This window comes from Hyla sarda, unplaced genomic scaffold (assembly GCF_029499605.1).
Source record: "Hyla sarda isolate aHylSar1 unplaced genomic scaffold, aHylSar1.hap1 scaffold_610, whole genome shotgun sequence".
In the NCBI taxonomy this organism is placed as follows: domain Eukaryota; kingdom Metazoa; phylum Chordata; class Amphibia; order Anura; family Hylidae; genus Hyla; species Hyla sarda.
This window is the reverse complement of record NW_026610625.1, coordinates 166,042-188,352: the sequence shown is the minus strand read 5'-3', so window position 1 is coordinate 188,352 and position 22,311 is coordinate 166,042. Positions and strand designations below refer to the sequence as shown.

The 22,311-nt window shown below is 47.3% G+C and overlaps 8 non-coding genes and 1 pseudogene across 8 annotated transcripts; all 9 read right to left on the bottom strand.

The window, feature by feature from the left end:
- Positions 1-1,485: 1,485 nt before the first annotated feature.
- LOC130341034 (U2 spliceosomal RNA) lies at positions 1,486-1,661 on the bottom strand (annotated as a pseudogene).
- A 2,102-nt stretch (positions 1,662-3,763) lies between these two features.
- Positions 3,764-3,956, bottom strand: LOC130341031 (U2 spliceosomal RNA). The gene has a single exon (XR_008881045.1). It is a non-coding gene; the product is annotated as a U2 spliceosomal RNA (small nuclear RNA).
- Positions 3,957-6,047: 2,091 nt separating this feature from the next.
- On the bottom strand, positions 6,048-6,238 carry LOC130341013 (U2 spliceosomal RNA). The gene has a single exon (XR_008881029.1). It is a non-coding gene; the product is annotated as a U2 spliceosomal RNA (small nuclear RNA).
- A 2,095-nt stretch (positions 6,239-8,333) lies between these two features.
- Positions 8,334-8,524, bottom strand: LOC130341012 (U2 spliceosomal RNA). Its single transcript, XR_008881028.1, has one exon. It is a non-coding gene; the product is annotated as a U2 spliceosomal RNA (small nuclear RNA).
- A 2,101-nt stretch (positions 8,525-10,625) lies between these two features.
- On the bottom strand, positions 10,626-10,816 carry LOC130341011 (U2 spliceosomal RNA). Its single transcript, XR_008881027.1, has one exon. It is a non-coding gene; the product is annotated as a U2 spliceosomal RNA (small nuclear RNA).
- A 2,090-nt stretch (positions 10,817-12,906) lies between these two features.
- Positions 12,907-13,097, bottom strand: LOC130341010 (U2 spliceosomal RNA). The gene has a single exon (XR_008881026.1). It is a non-coding gene; the product is annotated as a U2 spliceosomal RNA (small nuclear RNA).
- A 2,089-nt stretch (positions 13,098-15,186) lies between these two features.
- On the bottom strand, positions 15,187-15,377 carry LOC130341009 (U2 spliceosomal RNA). Its single transcript, XR_008881025.1, has one exon. It is a non-coding gene; the product is annotated as a U2 spliceosomal RNA (small nuclear RNA).
- A 2,090-nt stretch (positions 15,378-17,467) lies between these two features.
- LOC130341100 (U2 spliceosomal RNA) lies at positions 17,468-17,658 on the bottom strand. The gene has a single exon (XR_008881098.1). It is a non-coding gene; the product is annotated as a U2 spliceosomal RNA (small nuclear RNA).
- Positions 17,659-21,815: 4,157 nt separating this feature from the next.
- Positions 21,816-22,006, bottom strand: LOC130341099 (U2 spliceosomal RNA). Its single transcript, XR_008881097.1, has one exon. It is a non-coding gene; the product is annotated as a U2 spliceosomal RNA (small nuclear RNA).
- Positions 22,007-22,311: the final 305 nt, after the last annotated feature.

Here is a 22,311-nt window from a genome sequence, read left to right as displayed (position 1 = left end):
GAGTGACATCATAGCACTGTAGTTCTGAGGGTTCTAGATGGATGCAACAATCTCCTGTTGCTTCTATGAAGGCCATAATAGACGACATCACCAAACAGCTCCATAGTCACATACACAGCAAAGGAGAGATGTTGTTTACACCTAGTGATGTCAGTGGTATTGAGTGACATCACAGCACAGTGCTAAGGCTCCTGGGCCTGGACACAGCAGCGGCTGCAATATCTCAACGGAGAATACGTTTATATATATGTGTGTGTGTGCGCGTATATATATATATATATATATATATATATATATATATATATATATATTTCTCCGCCGAAATCACTTTTAAACCCATTTCCACCTTTTTTTCCCTTCTCTTCCTCTTACTTTTTTTTCACGTTTTTTTACGTTTTTCTCCTTTTCGCCTCTTTTCTGGGCATATTATTCTTCTTTTTCTTCTTTTTTTTCGTCTAATGCATACCCCATCAGTGCAGCAATGCTTATTCAATACCGCCAGCAGATGGAGACACTGGGGGATAATTTTCTAAGGATTTATACTGATTTTTCCTGTCTGAATTTGTCGCACAGAAAGTTGCAGGCCAAATATGTGTGACATTTCTGCGACTTTAGCTTCTAGAGCATTTTTACAACATTATACATAGGTGCTGAATACATAAAAAGCGACTGTTCAGCGACAGACAAGTCGCATCGGCTGAAAGTAGGCCAGAATGTCAGTCCATGTTGGAGCAGGTTTAGATACAGTCTAAAGTATAGATCTCAAAGTCTGTGCACAGAATTTAGCAAGGGCCTCGCACCTTCTGATGCATCAGGTAGGTGCACAATAGCATAGCCTAACCCTCTGTACTTTGGTCTATATTGATGCGGGACATAGACAGCCAGCTGATGACCAATCCATTAGTGCAATGGATGGCTGGAAGCATTTGTCTTTGCCTTTGCAATACCACAGAAGCAATGCATGGTCAATGTACAGCAATGACACACCTGTGTGAACAGCCAGGAGACCCCCCCCCCCCCCCATGTTATGTTACATAGTTACATAGTTAGTACGGTCGAAAAAAGACATATGTCCATCAAGTTCAACCAGGGAATTAAGGGGTAGGGGTGTGGCGCGATATTGGGGAAGGGATGAGATTTTATATTTCTTCATAAGCATTAATCTTATTTTGTCAATTAGGAACATTCAGCACCCACCCGCTATCAAGGCAGCTGCCTATCATGTCATGCCCTACCTGCACAGGTGTGCTGGCTACTCAAATGATCCAATTAAGGAGGCCATTTAGTCAGCAGCAGCAGAAGTCCTGTGCCTGGACGCTCCAACAGCGGCCAGACACAAGCAGAAGCAGAAGCAGCAGAAGCAGCAGCAGCACCACCTTTTGTTTTTTGGCTGCAGCAGCAGCAAGGCCCACAGGGCTGGCTAGCTGGCTAGCCAGCAAGCAGGTAGCAATGAAAGTAGGAATCTTTCTTTTTAACCCTTTAAGGGGGTGGTGCACTGTACCCGAAGATACTGCCATATCGGGTCAATGCATAGGGCGACGGAAGCAAGCTTCGAAATCGGCCCCCGTTCTCAAAAATCCACCAGATAGGGGACGTATCAGATATTAAACTGATAAGAACAGATACTACACTTGATCTTAGCCAAAAGGCCGAGAAGCGATAACCGTGAAAGGGGCGGGGCCCAACAAGGTGCCCTTCATGGGCACTATCACTGCTTGCTGTCAGGGAGGCTGCCAGACAATTTTCCATGCACACTCTGGGCTGGGGGGGCAGTCAACCACCAGTACACACAGCAGAACCTAAACCCATACCATTATTGCTAAGCAGCAAGACAGGGGCCATTGCACTCCCACGGGGGCCTTTTTAAATGCAATCCATAACCCGGATTTGCCAGGAACCCTTCTTACTCCTCCTACTTGCATGTGACACTGGGCTTAGGATCTGCATAGGAAACACACACACAAGCACACACCTACCTTTGTTGCCTGCAGATGCCTCCTTGGCTGTCCCCAAACGGTATCAAACCAACACCCACGGGAAGCTGTAAGCATAGAGGACATGCCTGCACCCCATTGGGACTTACCTGTGTGGGTTAAACCACGGGTTATTTGACAACCTATGGCGGGTGATGGTTCTGCTCAGGCAGAGCAGTGCTGATGCTCCTCATAAAGCTGTCGCTGCTGTGAAGGTTCTAGGTGACATCACAAATCCCTATGGTTACATACACAACAAAGCTGGGTTGTTGTTGTTTACACTCTGCAAGGCCTGTGGAAGTGAGTGACATCATAGCACTGTAGTTCTGAGGGTTCTAGATGGATGCAACAATCTCCTGTTGCTTCTATGAAGGCCATAATAGACGACATCACCAAACAGCTCCTTAGTCACATACACAGCAAAGGAGAGATGTTGTTTACACCTAGTGATGTCAGTGGTATTGAGTGACATCACAGCACAGTGCTAAGGCTCCTGGGCCTGGACACAGCAGCGGCTGCAATATCTCAACGGAGAATACGTTTACATATATGTGTGTGTGTGCGCGTATATATATATATATATATATAGATATATATATATATATATATATATATATATTTCTCCGCCGAAATCACTTTTAAACCCATTTCCACCTTTTTTTCCCTTCTCTTCCTCTTACTTTTTTTTCAAGTTTTTTACGTTTTTCTCCTTTTCGCCTCTTTTCTGGGCGTATTATTCTTCTTTTTCTTCTTTTTTTTCGTCTAATGCATACCCCATCAGTGCAGCAATGCTTATTCAATACCGCCAGCAGATGGAGACACTGGGGGATCATTTTCTAAGGATTTATACTGATTTTTCCTGTCTGAATTTGTCGCACAGAAAGTTGCAGGCCAAATATGTGTGACATTTCTGCGACTTTAGCTTCTAGAGCATTTTTACAACATTATACATAGTGCTGAATACATAAAAAGCGACTGTTCAGCGACAGACAAGTCGCATCGGCTGAAAGTAGGCAGAATGTCAGTCCATGTTGGAGCAGGTTTAGATACAGTCTAAAGTATAGATCTCAAAGTCTGTGCACAGAATTTAGCAAGGGCCTCGCACCTTCTGATGCATCAGGTAGGTGCACAATAGCATAGCCTAACCCTCCTGTACTTTGGTCTATATTGATGCGGGACATAGACAGCCAGCTGATGACCAATCCATTAGTGCAATGGATGGCTGGAAGCATTTGTCTTTGCCTTTGCAATACCACAGAAGCAATGCATGGTCAATGTACAGCAATGACACACCTGTGTGAACAGCCAGGAGACCCCCCCCCCCATGTTATGTTACATAGTTACATAGTTAGTACGGTCGAAAAAAGACATATGTCCATCAAGTTCAACCAGGGAATTAAGGGGTAGGGGTGTGGCGCGATATTGGGGAAGGGATGAGATTTTATATTTCTTCATAAGCATTAATCTTATTTTGTCAATTAGGAACATTCAGCACCCACACCGCTATCAAGGCAGCTGCCTATCATGTCATGCCCTACCTGCACAGGTGTGCTGGCTACTCAAATGATCCAATTAAGGAGGCCATTTAGTCAGCAGCAGCAGAAGTCCTGTGCCTGGACGCTCCAACAGCGGCCAGACACAAGCAGAAGCAGAAGCAGCAGAAGCAGCAGCAGCACCCACCTTTTGTTTTTTGGCTGCAGCAGCAGCAAGGCCCACAGGGCTGGCTAGCTGGCTAGCCAGCAAGCAGGTAGCAATGAAAGTAGGAATCTTTCTTTTTAACCCTGTAAGGGGGGTGGTGCACTGTACCCGAAGATACTGCCATATCGGGTCAATGCAATAGGGCGACGGAAGCAAGCTTCGAAATCGGCCCCCCGTTCTCAAAAATCCATTTAATATATGGTCCCCAGATAGGGGACGTATCAGATATTAAACTGATAAGAACAGATACTACACTTGATCTTAGCCAAAAGGCCGAGAAGCGATAACCGTGAAAGGGGCGGGCCCAACAAGGTGCCCTTCATGGGCACTATCACTGCTTGCTGTCAGGGAGGCTGCAGACAATTTTCCATGCACACTCTGGGCTGGGGGGCAGTCAACCACCAGTACACACAGCAGAACCTAAACCCATACCATTATTGCTAAGCAGCAAGACAGGGGCCCATTGCACTCCCACGGGGCCTTTTAAATGCAATCCATAACCCGGATTTGCCAGGAACCCTTCTTACTCCTCCTACTTGCATGTGACACTGGGCTTAGGATCTGCATAGGAAACACACACACAAGCACACACCTACCTTTGTTGCCTGCAGATGCCTCCTTGGCTGTCCCCAAACGGTATCAAACCAACACCCACGGGAAGCTGTAAGCATAGAGGACATGCCTGCAACCCCATTGGACTTACCTGTGTGGGTTAAACCCCGGGTTATTTGACAACCTATGGCGGTGATGGTTCTGCTCAGGCAGAGCAGTGCTGATGCTCCTCATAAAGCTGTCGCTGCTGTGAAGGTTCTAGGTGACATCACAAATCCCTATGGTTACATACACAACAAAGCTGGGTTGTTGTTGTTTACACTCTGCCAAGGCCTGTGGAAGTGAGTGACATCATAGCACTGTAGTTCTGAGGGTTCTAGATGGATGCAACAATCTCCTGTTGCTTCTATGAAGGCCATAATAGACGACATCACCAAACAGCTCCATAGTCACATACACAGCAAAGGAGAGATGTTGTTTACACCTAGTGATGTCAGTGGTATTGAGTGACATCACAGCACAGTGCTAAGGCTCCTGGGCCTGGACACAGGCAGCGGCTGCAATATCTCAACGGAGAATACGTTTATATATATGTGTGTGTGTGCGCGTAATATATATATATATATATATATATATATATATATATATTTCTCCGCCGAAATCACTTTTAAACCCATTTCCACCTTTTTTTCCCTTCTCTTCCTCTTACTTTTTTTTCAAGTTTTTTTACGTTTTTCTCCTTTTCGCCTCTTTTCTGGGCGTATTATTCTTCTTTTTCTTCTTTTTTTTCGTCTAATGCATACCCCATCAGTGCAGCAATGCTTATTCAATACCGCCAGCAGATGGAGACACTGGGGGATAATTTTCTAAGGATTTATACTGATTTTTCCTGTCTGAATTTGTCGCACAGAAAGTTGCAGGCCAAATATGTGTGACATTTCTGCGACTTTAGCTTCTAGAGCATTTTTACAACATTATACATAGGTGCTGAATACATAAAAAGCGACCTGTTCAGCAGACAGACAAGTCGCATCGGCTGAAAGTAGGCCAGAATGTCAGTCCATGTTGGAGGCAGGTTTAGATACAGTCTAAAGTATAGATCTCAAAGTCTGTGCACAGAATTTAGCAAGGGCCTCGCACCTTCTGATGCATCAGGTAGGTGCACAATAGCATAGCCTAACCACTCTGTACTTTGGTCTATATTGATGCGGGACATAGACAGCCAGCTGATGACCAATCCATTAGTGCAATGGATGGCTGGAAGCATTTGTCTTTGCCTTTGCAATACCACAGAAGCAATGCATGGTCAATGTACAGCAATGACACACCTGTGTGAACAGCCAGGAGACCCCCCCCCCCCCATGTTATGTTACATAGTTACATAGTTAGTACGGTCGAAAAAAGACATATGTCCATCAAGTTCAACCAGGGAATTAAGGGGTAGGGGTGTGGCGCGATATTGGGGAAGGGATGAGATTTTATATTTCTTCATAAGCATTAATCTTATTTTGTCAATTAGGAACATTCAGCACCCACCCGCTATCAAGGCAGCTGCCTATCATGTCATGCCCTACCTGCACAGGTGTGCTGGCTACTCAAATGATCCAATTAAGGAGGCCATTTAGTCAGCAGCAGCAGAAGTCCTGTGCCTGGACGCTCCAACAGCGGCCAGACACAAGCAGAAGCAGAAGCAGCAGAAGCAGCAGCAGCACCACCTTTTGTTTTTTGGCTGCAGCAGCAGCAAGGCCCACAGGGCTGGCTAGCTGGCTAGCCAGCAAGCAGGTAGCAATGAAAGTAGGAATCTTTCTTTTTAACCCTGTAAGGGGGTGGTGCACTGTACCCGAAGATACTGCCATATCGGGTCAATGCATAGGGCGACGGAAGCAAGCTTCGAAATCGGCCCCCGTTCTCAAAAATCCATTTAATATATGGTCCCCAGATAGGGGACGTATCAGATATTAAACTGATAAGAACAGATACTACACTTGATCTTAGCCAAAAGGCCGAGAAGCGATAACCGTGAAAGGGGCGGGCCCAACAAGGTGCCCTTCATGGGCACTATCACTGCTTGCTGTCAGGGAGGCTGCCAGACAATTTTCCATGCACACTCTGGGCTGGGGGGCAGTCAACCACCAGTACACACAGCAGAACCTAAACCCATACCATTATTGCTAAGCAGCAAGACAGGGGCCCATTGCACTCCCACGGGGCCTTTTTAAATGCAATCCATAACCCGGATTTGCCAGGAACCCTTCTTACTCCTCCTACTTGCATGTGACACTGGGCTTAGGATCTGCATAGGAAACACACACACAAGCACACACCTACCTTTGTTGCCTGCAGATGCCTCCTTGGCTGTCCCCAAACGGTATCAAACCAACACCCACGGGAAGCTGTAAGCATAGAGGACATGCCTGCACCCCATTGGACTTACCTGTGTGGGTTAAACCCGGGTTATTTGACAACCTATGGCGGTGATGGTTCTGCTCAGGCAGAGCAGTGCTGATGCTCCTCATAAAGCTGTCGCTGCTGTGAAGGTTCTAGGTGACATCACAAATCCCTATGGTTACATACACAACAAAGCTGGGTTGTTGTTGTTTACACTCTGCAAGGCCTGTGGAAGTGAGTGACATCATAGCACTGTAGTTCTGAGGGTTCTAGATGGATGCAACAATCTCCTGTTGCTTCTATGAAGGCCATAATAGACGACATCACCAAACAGCTCCATAGTCACATACACAGCAAAGGAGAGATGTTGTTTACACCTAGTGATGTCAGTGGTATTGAGTGACATCACAGCACAGTGCTAAGGCTCCTGGGCCTGGACACAGCAGCGGCTGCAATATCTCAACGGAGAATACGTTTATATATATGTGTGTGTGTGCGCGTATATATATATATATATATATATATATATATATATATATATATTTCTCCGCCGAAATCACTTTTAAACCCATTTCCACCTTTTTTTCCCTTCTCTTCCTCTTACTTTTTTTTTCACGTTTTTTTACGTTTTTCTCCTTTTCGCCTCTTTTCTGGGCGTATTATTCTTCTTTTTCTTCTTTTTTTTCGTCTAATGCATACCCCATCAGTGCAGCAATGCTTATTCAATACCGCCAGCAGATGGAGACACTGGGGGATAATTTTCTAAGGATTTATACTGATTTTTCCTGTCTGAATTTGTCGCACAGAAAGTTGCAGGCCAAATATGTGTGACATTTCTGCGACTTTAGCTTCTAGAGCATTTTTACAACATTATACATAGGTGCTGAATACATAAAAAGCGACTGTTCAGCGACAGACAAGTCGCATCGGCTGAAAGTAGGCCAGAATGTCAGTCCATGTTGGAGCAGGTTTAGATACAGTCTAAAGTATAGATCTCAAAGTCTGTGCACAGAATTTAGCAAGGGCCTCGCACCTTCTGATGCATCAGGTAGGTGCACAATAGCATAGCCTAACCCTCTGTACTTTGGTCTATATTGATGCGGGACATAGACAGCCAGCTGATGACCAATCCATTAGTGCAATGGATGGCTGGAAGCATTTGTCTTTGCCTTTGCAATACCACAGAAGCAATGCATGGTCAATGTACAGCAATGACACACCTGTGTGAACAGCCAGGAGACCCCCCCCCCCCCCCCCCCATGTTATGTTACATAGTTACATAGTTAGTACGGTCGAAAAAAGACATATGTCCATCAAGTTCAACCAGGGAATTAAGGGGTAGGGGTGTGGCGCGATATTGGGGAAGGGATGAGATTTTATATTTCTTCATAAGCATTAATCTTATTTTGTCAATTAGGAACATTCAGCACCCACCCGCTATCAAGGCAGCTGCCTATCATGTCATGCCCTACCTGCACAGGTGTGCTGGCTACTCAAATGATCCAATTAAGGAGGCCATTTAGTCAGCAGCAGCAGAAGTCCTGTGCCTGGACGCTCCAACAGCGGCCAGACACAAGCAGAAGCAGAAGCAGCAGAAGCAGCAGCAGCACCACCTTTTGTTTTTTGGCTGCAGCAGCAGCAAGGCCCACAGGGCTGGCTAGCTGGCTAGCCAGCAAGCAGGTAGCAATGAAAGTAGGAATCTTTCTTTTTAACCCTGTAAGGGGGTGGTGCACTGTACCCGAAGATACTGCCATATCGGGTCAATGCATAGGGCGACGGAAGCAAGCTTCGAAATCGGCCCCCGTTCTCAAAAATCCATTTAATATATGGTCCCCAGATAGGGGACGTATCAGATATTAAACTGATAAGAACAGATACTACACTTGATCTTAGCCAAAAGGCCGAGAAGCGATAACCGTGAAAGGGGCGGGCCCAACAAGGTGCCCTTCATGGGCACTATCACTGCTTGCTGTCAGGGAGGCTGCCAGACAATTTTCCATGCACACTCTGGGCTGGGGGGCAGTCAACCACCAGTACACACAGCAGAACCTAAACCCATACCATTATTGCTAAGCAGCAAGACAGGGGCCCATTGCACTCCCACGGGGCCTTTTTAAATGCAATCCATAACCCGGATTTGCCAGGAACCCTTCTTACTCCTCCTACTTGCATGTGACACTGGGCTTAGGATCTGCATAGGAAACACACACACAAGCACACACCTACCTTTGTTGCCTGCAGATGCCTCCTTGGCTGTCCCCAAACGGTATCAAACCAACACCCACGGGAAGCTGTAAGCATAGAGGACATGCCTGCACCCCATTGGACTTACCTGTGTGGGTTAAACCCGGGTTATTTGACAACCTATGGCGGTGATGGTTCTGCTCAGGCAGAGCAGTGCTGATGCTCCTCATAAAGCTGTCGCTGCTGTGAAGGTTCTAGGTGACATCACAAATCCCTATGGTTACATACACAACAAAGCTGGGTTGTTGTTGTTTACACTCTGCAAGGCCTGTGGAAGTGAGTGACATCATAGCACTGTAGTTCTGAGGGTTCTAGATGGATGCAACAATCTCCTGTTGCTTCTATGAAGGCCATAATAGACGACATCACCAAACAGCTCCATAGTCACATACACAGCAAAGGAGAGATGTTGTTTACACCTAGTGATGTCAGTGGTATTGAGTGACATCACAGCACAGTGCTAAGGCTCCTGGGCCTGGACACAGCAGCGGCTGCAATATCTCAACGGAGAATACGTTTATATATATGTGTGTGTGTGCGCGTATATATATATATATATATATATATATATATATATATATATATATATATATATTTCTCCGCCGAAATCACTTTTAAACCCATTTCCACCTTTTTTTCCCTTCTCTTCCTCTTACTTTTTTTTTCACGTTTTTTTACGTTTTTCTCCTTTTCGCCTCTTTTCTGGGCGTATTATTCTTCTTTTTCTTCTTTTTTTTCGTCTAATGCATACCCCATCAGTGCAGCAATGCTTATTCAATACCGCCAGCAGATGGAGACACTGGGGGATAATTTTCTAAGGATTTATACTGATTTTTCCTGTCTGAATTTGTCGCACAGAAAGTTGCAGGCCAAATATGTGTGACATTTCTGCGACTTTAGCTTCTAGAGCATTTTTACAACATTATACATAGGTGCTGAATACATAAAAAGCGACTGTTCAGCGACAGACAAGTCGCATCGGCTGAAAGTAGGCCAGAATGTCAGTCCATGTTGGAGCAGGTTTAGATACAGTCTAAAGTATAGATCTCAAAGTCTGTGCACAGAATTTAGCAAGGGCCTCGCACCTTCTGATGCATCAGGTAGGTGCACAATAGCATAGCCTAACCCTCTGTACTTTGGTCTATATTGATGCGGGACATAGACAGCCAGCTGATGACCAATCCATTAGTGCAATGGATGGCTGGAAGCATTTGTCTTTGCCTTTGCAATACCACAGAAGCAATGCATGGTCAATGTACAGCAATGACACACCTGTGTGAACAGCCAGGAGACCCCCCCCCCCCCCCATGTTATGTTACATAGTTACATAGTTAGTACGGTCGAAAAAAGACATATGTCCATCAAGTTCAACCAGGGAATTAAGGGGTAGGGGTGTGGCGCGATATTGGGGAAGGGATGAGATTTTATATTTCTTCATAAGCATTAATCTTATTTTGTCAATTAGGAACATTCAGCACCCACCCGCTATCAAGGCAGCTGCCTATCATGTCATGCCCTACCTGCACAGGTGTGCTGGCTACTCAAATGATCCAATTAAGGAGGCCATTTAGTCAGCAGCAGCAGAAGTCCTGTGCCTGGACGCTCCAACAGCGGCCAGACACAAGCAGAAGCAGAAGCAGCAGAAGCAGCAGCAGCACCACCTTTTGTTTTTTGGCTGCAGCAGCAGCAAGGCCCACAGGGCTGGCTAGCTGGCTAGCCAGCAAGCAGGTAGCAATGAAAGTAGGAATCTTTCTTTTTAACCCTGTAAGGGGGTGGTGCACTGTACCCGAAGATACTGCCATATCGGGTCAATGCATAGGGCGACGGAAGCAAGCTTCGAAATCGGCCCCCGTTCTCAAAAATCCATTTAATATATGGTCCCCAGATAGGGGACGTATCAGATATTAAACTGATAAGAACAGATACTACACTTGATCTTAGCCAAAAGGCCGAGAAGCGATAACCGTGAAAGGGGCGGGCCCAACAAGGTGCCCTTCATGGGCACTATCACTGCTTGCTGTCAGGGAGGCTGCCAGACAATTTTCCATGCACACTCTGGGCTGGGGGGCAGTCAACCACCAGTACACACAGCAGAACCTAAACCCATACCATTATTGCTAAGCAGCAAGACAGGGGCCCATTGCACTCCCACGGGGCCTTTTTAAATGCAATCCATAACCCGGATTTGCCAGGAACCCTTCTTACTCCTCCTACTTGCATGTGACACTGGGCTTAGGATCTGCATAGGAAACACACACACAAGCACACACCTACCTTTGTTGCCTGCAGATGCCTCCTTGGCTGTCCCCAAACGGTATCAAACCAACACCCACGGGAAGCTGTAAGCATAGAGGACATGCCTGCACCCCATTGGACTTACCTGTGTGGGTTAAACCCGGGTTATTTGACAACCTATGGCGGTGATGGTTCTGCTCAGGCAGAGCAGTGCTGATGCTCCTCATAAAGCTGTCGCTGCTGTGAAGGTTCTAGGTGACATCACAAATCCCTATGGTTACATACACAACAAAGCTGGGTTGTTGTTGTTTACACTCTGCAAGGCCTGTGGAAGTGAGTGACATCATAGCACTGTAGTTCTGAGGGTTCTAGATGGATGCAACAATCTCCTGTTGCTTCTATGAAGGCCATAATAGACGACATCACCAAACAGCTCCATAGTCACATACACAGCAAAGGAGAGATGTTGTTTACACCTAGTGATGTCAGTGGTATTGAGTGACATCACAGCACAGTGCTAAGGCTCCTGGGCCTGGACACAGCAGCGGCTGCAATATCTCAACGGAGAATACGTTTATATATATGTGTGTGTGTGCGCGTATATATATATATATATATATATATATATATATATATATATATTTCTCCGCCGAAATCACTTTTAAACCCATTTCCACCTTTTTTTCCCTTCTCTTCCTCTTACTTTTTTTTCAAGTTTTTTTACGTTTTTCTCCTTTTCGCCTCTTTTCTGGGCGTATTATTCTTCTTTTTCTTCTTTTTTTTCGTCTAATGCATACCCCATCAGTGCAGCAATGCTTATTCAATACCGCCAGCAGATGGAGACACTGGGGGATAATTTTCTAAGGATTTATACTGATTTTTCCTGTCTGAATTTGTCGCACAGAAAGTTGCAGGCCAAATATGTGTGACATTTCTGCGACTTTAGCTTCTAGAGCATTTTTACAACATTATACATAGGTGCTGAATACATAAAAAGCGACTGTTCAGCGACAGACAAGTCGCATCGGCTGAAAGTAGGCCAGAATGTCAGTCCATGTTGGAGCAGGTTTAGATACAGTCTAAAGTATAGATCTCAAAGTCTGTGCACAGAATTTAGCAAGGGCCTCGCACCTTCTGATGCATCAGGTAGGTGCACAATAGCATAGCCTAACCCTCTGTACTTTGGTCTATATTGATGCGGGACATAGACAGCCAGCTGATGACCAATCCATTAGTGCAATGGATGGCTGGAAGCATTTGTCTTTGCCTTTGCAATACCACAGAAGCAATGCATGGTCAATGTACAGCAATGACACACCTGTGTGAACAGCCAGGAGACCCCCCCCCCCCCCCATGTTATGTTACATAGTTACATAGTTAGTACGGTCGAAAAAAGACATATGTCCATCAAGTTCAACCAGGGAATTAAGGGGTAGGGGTGTGGCGCGATATTGGGGAGGGGATGAGATTTTATATTTCTTCATAAGCATTAATCTTATTTTGTCAATTAGGAACATTCAGCACCCACCCGCTATCAAGGCAGCTGCCTATCATGTCATGCCCTACCTGCACAGGTGTGCTGGCTACTCAAATGATCCAATTAAGGAGGCCATTTAGTCAGCAGCAGCAGAAGTCCTGTGCCTGGACGCTCCAACAGCGGCCAGACACAAGCAGAAGCAGAAGCAGCAGAAGCAGCAGCAGCACCACCTTTTGTTTTTTGGCTGCAGCAGCAGCAAGGCCCACAGGGCTGGCTAGCTGGCTAGCCAGCAAGCAGGTAGCAATGAAAGTAGGAATCTTTCTTTTTAACCCTGTAAGGGGGTGGTGCACTGTACCCGAAGATACTGCCATATCGGGTCAATGCATAGGGCGACGGAAGCAAGCTTCGAAATCGGCCCCCGTTCTCAAAAATCCATTTAATATATGGTCCCCAGATAGGGGACGTATCAGATATTAAACTGATAAGAACAGATACTACACTTGATCTTAGCCAAAAGGCCGAGAAGCGATAACCGTGAAAGGGGCGGGCCCAACAAGGTGCCCTTCATGGGCACTATCACTGCTTGCTGTCAGGGAGGCTGCCAGACAATTTTCCATGCACACTCTGGGCTGGGGGGCAGTCAACCACCAGTACACACAGCAGAACCTAAACCCATACCATTATTGCTAAGCAGCAAGACAGGGGCCCATTGCACTCCCACGGGGCCTTTTTAAATGCAATACATAACCCGGATTTGCCAGGAACCCTTCTTACTCCTCCTACTTGCATGTGACACTGGGCTTAGGATCTGCATAGGAAACACACACACAAGCACACACCTACCTTTGTTGCCTGCAGATGCCTCCTTGGCTGTCCCCAAACGGTATCAAACCAACACCCACGGGAAGCTGTAAGCATAGAGGACATGCCTGCACCCCATTGGACTTACCTGTGTGGGTTAAACCCGGGTTATTTGACAACCTATGGCGGTGATGGTTCTGCTCAGGCAGAGCAGTGCTGATGCTCCTCATAAAGCTGTCGCTGCTGTGAAGGTTCTAGGTGACATCACAAATCCCTATGGTTACATACACAACAAAGCTGGGTTGTTGTTGTTTACACTCTGCAAGGCCTGTGGAAGTGAGTGACATCATAGCACTGTAGTTCTGAGGGTTCTAGATGGATGCAACAATCTCCTGTTGCTTCTATGAAGGCCATAATAGACGACATCACCAAACAGCTCCATAGTCACATACACAGCAAAGGAGAGATGTTGTTTACACCTAGTGATGTCACTGGTTTTGAGTGACATCACAGCACAGTGCTAAGGCTCCTGGGCCTGGACACAGCAGCGGCTGCAATATCTCAACGGAGAATACGTTTATATATATGTGTGTGTGTGCGCGTATATATATATATATATATATATATATATATATATATATATATATTTCTCCGCCGAAATCACTTTTAAACCCATTTCCACCTTTTTTTCCCTTCTCTTCCTCTTACTTTTTTTTCACGTTTTTTTACATTTTTCTCCTTTTCGCCTCTTTTCTGGGCGTATTATTCTTCTTTTTCTTCTTTTTTTTCGTCTAATGCATACCCCATCAGTGCAGCAATGCTTATTCAATACCGCCAGCAGATGGAGACACTGGGGGATAATTTTCTAAGGATTTATACTGATTTTTCCTGTCTGAATTTGTCGCACAGAAAGTTGCAGGCCAAATATGTGTGACATTTCTGCGACTTTAGCTTCTAGAGCATTTTTACAACATTATACATAGGTGCTGAATACATAAAAAGCGACTGTTCAGCGACAGACAAGTCGCATCGGCTGAAAGTAGGCCAGAATGTCAGTCCATGTTGGAGCAGGTTTAGATACAGTCTAAAGTATAGATCTCAAAGTCTGTGCACAGAATTTAGCAAGGGCCTCGCACCTTCTGATGCATCAGGTAGGTGCACAATAGCATAGCCTAACCCTCTGTACTTTGGTCTATATTGATGCGGGACATAGACAGCCAGCTGATGACCAATCCATTAGTGCAATGGATGGCTGGAAGCATTTGTCTTTGCCTTTGCAATACCACAGAAGCAATGCATGGTCAATGTACAGCAATGACACACCTGTGTGAACAGCCAGGAGACCCCCCCCCCCCATGTTATGTTACATAGTTACATAGTTAGTACGGTCGAAAAAAGACATATGTCCATCAAGTTCAACCAGGGAATTAAGGGGTAGGGGTGTGGCGCGATATTGGGGAAGGGATGAGATTTTATATTTCTTCATAAGCATTAATCTTATTTTGTCAATTAGGAACATTCAGCACCCACCCGCTATCAAGGCAGCTGCCTATCATGTCATGCCCTACCTGCACAGGTGTGCTGGCTACTCAAATGATCCAATTAAGGAGGCCATTTAGTCAGCAGCAGCAGAAGTCCTGTGCCTGGACGCTCCAACAGCGGCCAGACACAAGCAGAAGCAGAAGCAGCAGAAGCAGCAGCAGCACCACCTTTTGTTTTTTGGCTGCAGCAGCAGCAAGGCCCACAGGGCTGGCTAGCTGGCTAGCCAGCAAGCAGGTAGCAATGAAAGTAGGAATCTTTCTTTTTAACCCTGTAAGGGGGTGGTGCACTGTACCCGAAGATACTGCCATATCGGGTCAATGCATAGGGCGACGGAAGCAAGCTTCGAAATCGGCCCCCGTTCTCAAAAATCCATTTAATATATGGTCCCCAGATAGGGGACGTATCAGATATTAAACTGATAAGAACAGATACTACACTTGATCTTAGCCAAAAGGCCGAGAAGCGATAACCGTGAAAGGGGCGGGCCCAACAAGGTGCCCTTCATGGGCACTATCACTGCTTGCTGTCAGGGAGGCTGCCAGACAATTTTCCATGCACACTCTGGGCTGGGGGGCAGTCAACCACCAGTACACACAGCAGAACCTAAACCCATACCATTATTGCTAAGCAGCAAGACAGGGGCCCATTGCACTCCCACGGGGCCTTTTTAAATGCAATCCATAACCCGGATTTGCCAGGAACCCTTCTTACTCCTCCTACTTGCATGTGACACTGGGCTTAGGATCTGCATAGGAAACACACACACAAGCACACACCTACCTTTGTTGCCTGCAGATGCCTCCTTGGCTGTCCCCAAACGGTATCAAACCAACACCCACGGGAAGCTGTAAGCATAGAGGACATGCCTGCACCCCATTGGACTTACCTGTGTGGGTTAAACCCGGGTTATTTGACAACCTATGGCGGTGATGGTTCTGCTCAGGCAGAGCAGTGCTGATGCTCCTCATAAAGCTGTCGCTGCTGTGAAGGTTCTAGGTGACATCACAAATCCCTATGGTTACATACACAACAAAGCTGGGTTGTTGTTGTTTACACTCTGCAAGGCCTGTGGAAGTGAGTGACATCATAGCACTGTAGTTCTGAGGGTTCTAGATGGATGCAACAATCTCCTGTTGCTTCTATGAAGGCCATAATAGACGACATCACCAAACAGCTCCATAGTCACATACACAGCAAAGGAGAGATGTTGTTTACACCTAGTGATGTCAGTGGTATTGAGTGACATCACAGCACAGTGCTAAGGCTCCTGGGCCTGGACACAGCAGCGGCTGCAATATCTCAACGGAGAATACGTTTATATATATGTGTGTGTGTGCGCGTATATATATATATATATATATATATATATATATATATATATATATATATATTTCTCCGCCGAAATCACTTTTAAACCCATTTCCACCTTTTTTTCCCTTCTCTTCCTCTTACTTTTTTTTCACGTTTTTTTACGTTTTTCTCCTTTTCGCCTCTTTTCTGGGCGTATTATTCTTCTTTTTCTTCTTTTTTTTCGTCTAATGCATACCCCATCAGTGCAGCAATGCTTATTCAATACCGCCAGCAGATGGAGACACTGGGGGATAATTTTCTAAGGATTTATACTGATTTTTCCTGTCTGAATTTGTCGCACAGAAAGTTGCAGGCCAAATATGTGTGACATTTCTGCGACTTTAGCTTCTAGAGCATTTTTACAACATTATACATAGGTGCTGAATACATAAAAAGCGACTGTTCAGCGACAGACAAGTCGCATCGGCTGAAAGTAGGCCAGAATGTCAGTCCATGTTGGAGCAGGTTTAGATACAGTCTAAAGTATAGATCTCAAAGTCTGTGCACAGAATTTAGCAAGGGCCTCGCACCTTCTGATGCATCAGGTAGGTGCACAATAGCATAGCCTAACCCTCTGTACTTTGGTCTATATTGATGCGGGACATAGACAGCCAGCTGATGACCAATCCATTAGTGCAATGGATGGCTGGAAGCATTTGTCTTTGCCTTTGCAATACCACAGAAGCAATGCATGGTCAATGTACAGCAATGACACACCTGTGTGAACAGCCAGGAGACCCCCCCCCCCCCATGTTATGTTACATAGTTACATAGTTAGTACGGTCGAAAAAAGACATATGTCCATCAAGTTCAACCAGGGAATTAAGGGGTAGGGGTGTGGCGCGATATTGGGGAAGGGATGAGATTTTATATTTCTTCATAAGCATTAATCTTATTTTGTCAATTAGGAACATTCAGCACCCACCCGCTATCAAGGCAGCTGCCTATCATGTCATGCCCTACCTGCACAGGTGTGCTGGCTACTCAAATGATCCAATTAAGGAGGCCATTTAGTCAGCAGCAGCAGAAGTCCTGTGCCTGGACGCTCCAACAGCGGCCAGACACAAGCAGAAGCAGCAGAAGCAGCAGCAGCACCACCTTTTGTTTTTTGGCTGCAGCAGCAGCAAGGCCCACAGGGCTGGCTAGCTGGCTAGCCAGCAAGCAGTTAGCAATGAAAGTAGGAATCTTTCTTTTTAACCCTGTAAGGGGGTGGTGCACTGTACCCGAAGATACTGCCATATCGGGTCAATGCATAGGGCGACGGAAGCAAGCTTCGAAATCGGCCCCCGTTCTCAAAAATCCATTTAATATATGGTCCCCAGATAGGGGACGTATCAGATATTAAACTGATAAGAACAGATACTACACTTGATCTTAGCCAAAAGGCCGAGAAGCGATAACCGTGAAAGGGGCGGGCCCAACAAGGTGCCCTTCATGGGCACTATCACTGCTTGCTGTCAGGGAGGCTGCCAGACAATTTTCCATGCACACTCTGGGCTGGGGGGCAGTCAACCACCAGTACACACAGCAGAACCTAAACCCATACCATTATTGCTAAGCAGCAAGACAGGGGCCCATTGCACTCCCACGGGGCCTTTTTAAATGCAATCCATAACCCGGATTTGCCAGGAACCCTTCTTACTCCTCCTACTTGCATGTGACACTGGGCTTAGGATCTGCATAGGAAACACACACACAAGCACACACCTACCTTTGTTGCCTGCAGATGCCTCCTTGGCTGTCCCCAAACGGTATCAAACCAACACCCACGGGAAGCTGTAAGCATAGAGGACATGCCTGCACCCCATTGGACTTACCTGTGTGGGTTAAACCCGGGTTATTTGACAACCTATGGCGGTGATGGTTCTGCTCAGGCAGAGCAGTGCTGATGCTCCTCATAAAGCTGTCGCTGCTGTGAAGGTTCTAGGTGACATCACAAATCCCTATGGTTACATACACAACAAAGCTGGGTTGTTGTTGTTTACACTCTGCAAGGCCTGTGGAAGTGAGTGACATCATAGCACTGTAGTTCTGAGGGTTCTAGATGGATGCAACAATCTCCTGTTGCTTCTATGAAGGCCATAATAGACGACATCACCAAACAGCTCCATAGTCACATACACAGCAAAGGAGAGATGTTGTTTACACCTAGTGATGTCAGTGGTATTGAGTGACATCACAGCACAGTGCTAAGGCTCCTGGGCCTGGACACAGCAGCGGCTGCAATATCTCAACGGAGAATACGTTTATATATATGTGTGTGTGTGCGCGTATATATATATATATATATATATATATATATATATATATATATATATATATATATATATATTTCTCCGCCGAAATCACTTTTAAACCCATTTCCACCTTTTTTTCCCTTCTCTTCCTCTTACTTTTTTTTCACGTTTTTTTACGTTTTTCTCCTTTTCGCCTCTTTTCTGGGCGTATTATTCTTCTTTTTCTTCTTTTTTTTCGTCTAATGCATACCCCATCAGTGCAGCAATGCTTATTCAATACCGCCAGCAGATGGAGACACTGGGGGATAATTTTCTAAGGATTTATACTGATTTTTCCTGTCTGAATTTGTCGCACAGAAAGTTGCAGGCCAAATATGTGTGACATTTCTGCGACTTTAGCTTCTAGAGCATTTTTACAACATTATACATAGGTGCTGAATACATAAAAAGCGACTGTTCAGCGACAGACAAGTCGCATCGGCTGAAAGTAGGCCAGAATGTCAGTCCATGTTGGAGCAGGTTTAGATACAGTCTAAAGTATAGATCTCAAAGTCTGTGCACAGAATTTAGCAAGGGCCTCGCACCTTCTGATGCATCAGGTAGGTGCACAATAGCATAGCCTAACCCTCTGTACTTTGGTCTATATTGATGCGGGACATAGACAGCCAGCTGATGACCAATCCATTAGTGCAATGGATGGCTGGAAGCATTTGTCTTTGCCTTTGCAATACCACAGAAGCAATGCATGGTCAATGTACAGCAATGACACTGTCACGATTCGGCTTCCAGGTAGTGGATCCTCTGTGTCAGCGAGGGATTGGCGTGGACCGTGCTAGTGGACCGGTTCTAAGAGGCTACTGGTGTTCACCAGAGCCCGCCGCAAAGCGGGATGGTCTTGCTGCGGCAGTAGCAACCAGGTCGTATCCACTAGCAACGGCTCTACCTCGCTGACTGCTGAGAAGGCGTGGGACAGAAGGACTAGGCAGAGGCAAGGTCAGACGTAGCAGAAGGTCGGGGGCAGGCGGCAAGGTTCGTAGTCAAGATGGATAGCAAGGGTTCAGGTAACACAGGCTTTGGACACACTAAACGCTTTCACTGGCACAAGGCAACAAGATCCGGCAGGGGAGTGCAGGGGCAGTGATCAGATATAGTCTGGGAGCAGGTGGGAGCCAATTAAGCTAATTGGGCCAGGCACCAATCATTGGTGCACTGGCCCTTTAAGTCTCAGAGAGCTGGCGCGCGTGCGCGCCCTAGAGAGCGGAGCCGCGCGCGCCAGCACATGACAGCAGGAGACCGGGACGGGTAAGTGACCTGGGATGCGATTCGCGAGCGGGCGCGTCCCGCTGTGCGAATCGCATCCCCGACGGCCATGACAGTGCAGCGCTCCCGGTCAGCGGGACCGACCGGGGCGCTGCGGGGAGAGAGACGCCGTGAGCGCTCCGGGGAGGAGCGGGGACCCGGAGCGCTAGGCGTAACAGTACCCCCCCCTTAGGTCTCCCCTTTTCTTTGTCCGGTAACTGCCTCCCCTGGGATGAGGACACCGGGAAAGAATGGAGGGTTTCCTCAACGGCAGGCAGCACAGCAGGAGTGGGAATGGGGAGGGAGGGCAGAGGGCGAAGCCTGGCACGGGGCAGTGTGACACCAGGACGGGGGCCATGAGGAGGCACTGAGGCTTGCCTGACGGGACTGGGAGGGGGGGAGAGGCACTTCCTATGGCAGGCAGAGTCCCAGTTCTTGATCTCCCCGGTGGTCCAATCAAGGGTGGGAGAATGAAGCCGGAGCCATGGCAGACCGAGGAGGACCTCAGAGGTACAGTTGGGAAGGACGAATAACTCAATCCTTTCGTGGTGAGGTCCAATAGACATCAGGAGGGGTTCTGTGCGGTAACGCACGGTGCAATCCAATCTGACTCCGTTGACTGCGGAAATGTAGAGCGGCTTGACGAGACGGGTCACCGGGATGCTGAATTTATTCACAAACGACTTCAAAATAAAATTCCCAGAGGCACCAGAGTCCAAGCAGGCCACGGCTGAGAGGGAGGAGTTGGCTGAAGGAGAAATCCGCACGGGCACCGTGAGACGTGGAGAAGCAGACTTAGAACCAAGAGACGCCACACCCACGTGAGCTGGGTGCGTGCGTGCGTTTCCCAGACGTGGAGGACGGATAGGGCAATCCACCAAGAAATGCTCGGTACTGGCACAGTAAAGACAGAGATTTTCTTCCCTACGGCGATTCCTCTCTTCCTGGGTCAGGCGAGACCGATCCACTTGCAACGGCTCTACCTCGCTGACTGCTGAGAAGGCGTGGGACAGAAGGACTAGGCAGAGGCAAGGTCAGACGTAGCAGAAGGTCGGGGGCAGGCGGCAAGGTTCGTAGTCAAGATGGATAGCAAGGGTTCAGGTAACACAGGCTTTGGACACACTAAACGCTTTCACTGGCACAAGGCAACAAGATCCGGCAGGGGAGTGCAGGGGCAGTGATCAGATATAGTCTGGGAGCAGGTGGGAGCCAATTAAGCTAATTGGGCCAGGCACCAATCATTGGTGCACTGGCCCTTTAAGTCTCAGAGAGCTGGCGCGCGTGCGCGCCCTAGAGAGCGGAGCCGCGCGCGCCAGCACATGACAGCAGGAGACCGGGACGGGTAAGTGACCTGGGATGCGATTCGCGAGCGGGCGCGTCCCGCTGTGCGAATCGCATCCCCGACGGCCATGACAGTGCAGCGCTCCCGGTCAGCGGGACCGACCGGGGCGCTGCGGGGAGAGAGACGCCGTGAGCGCTCCGGGGAGGAGCGGGGACCCGGAGCGCTAGGCGTAACAGACACACCTGTGTGAACAGCCAGGAGACCCCCCCCCCCCATGTTATGTTACATAGTTACATAGTTAGTACGGTCGAAAAAAGACATATGTCCATCAAGTTCAACCAGGGAATTAAGGGGTAGGGGTGTGGCGCGATATTGGGGAAGGGATGAGATTTTATATTTCTTCATAAGCATTAATCTTATTTTGTCAATTAGGAACATTCAGCACCCACCCGCTATCAAGGCAGCTGCCTATCATGTCATGCCCTACCTGCACAGGTGTGCTGGCTACTCAAATGATCCAATTAAGGAGGCCGTTTAGTCAGCAGCAGCAGAAGTCCTGTGCCTGGACGCTCCAACAGCGGCCAGACACAAGCAGAAGCAGAAGCAGCAGAAGCAGCAGCAGCACCACCTTTTGTTTTTTGGCTGCAGCAGCAGCAAGGCCCACAGGGCTGGCTAGCTGGCTAGCCAACAAGCAGGTAGCAATGAAAGTAGGAATCTTTCTTTTTAACCCTGTAAGGGGGTGGTGCACTGTACCCGAAGATACTGCCATATCGGGTCAATGCATAGGGCGACGGAAGCAAGCTTCGAAATCGGCCCCCGTTCTCAAAAATCCATTTAATATATGGTCCCCAGATAGGGGACGTATCAGATATTAAACTGATAAGAACAGATACTACACTTGATCTTAGCCAAAAGGCCGAGAAGCGATAACCGTGAAAGGGGCGGGCCCAACAAGGTGCCCTTCATGGGCACTATCACTGCTTGCTGTCAGGGAGGCTGCCAGACAATTTTCCATGCACACTCTGGGCTGGGGGGCAGTCAACCACCAGTACACACAGCAGAACCTAAACCCATACCATTATTGCTAAGCAGCAAGACAGGGGCCCATTGCACTCCCACGGGGCCTTTTTAAATGCAATCCATAACCCGGATTTGCCAGGAACCCTTCTTACTCCTCCTACTTGCATGTGACACTGGGCTTAGGATCTGCATAGGAAACACACACACAAGCAC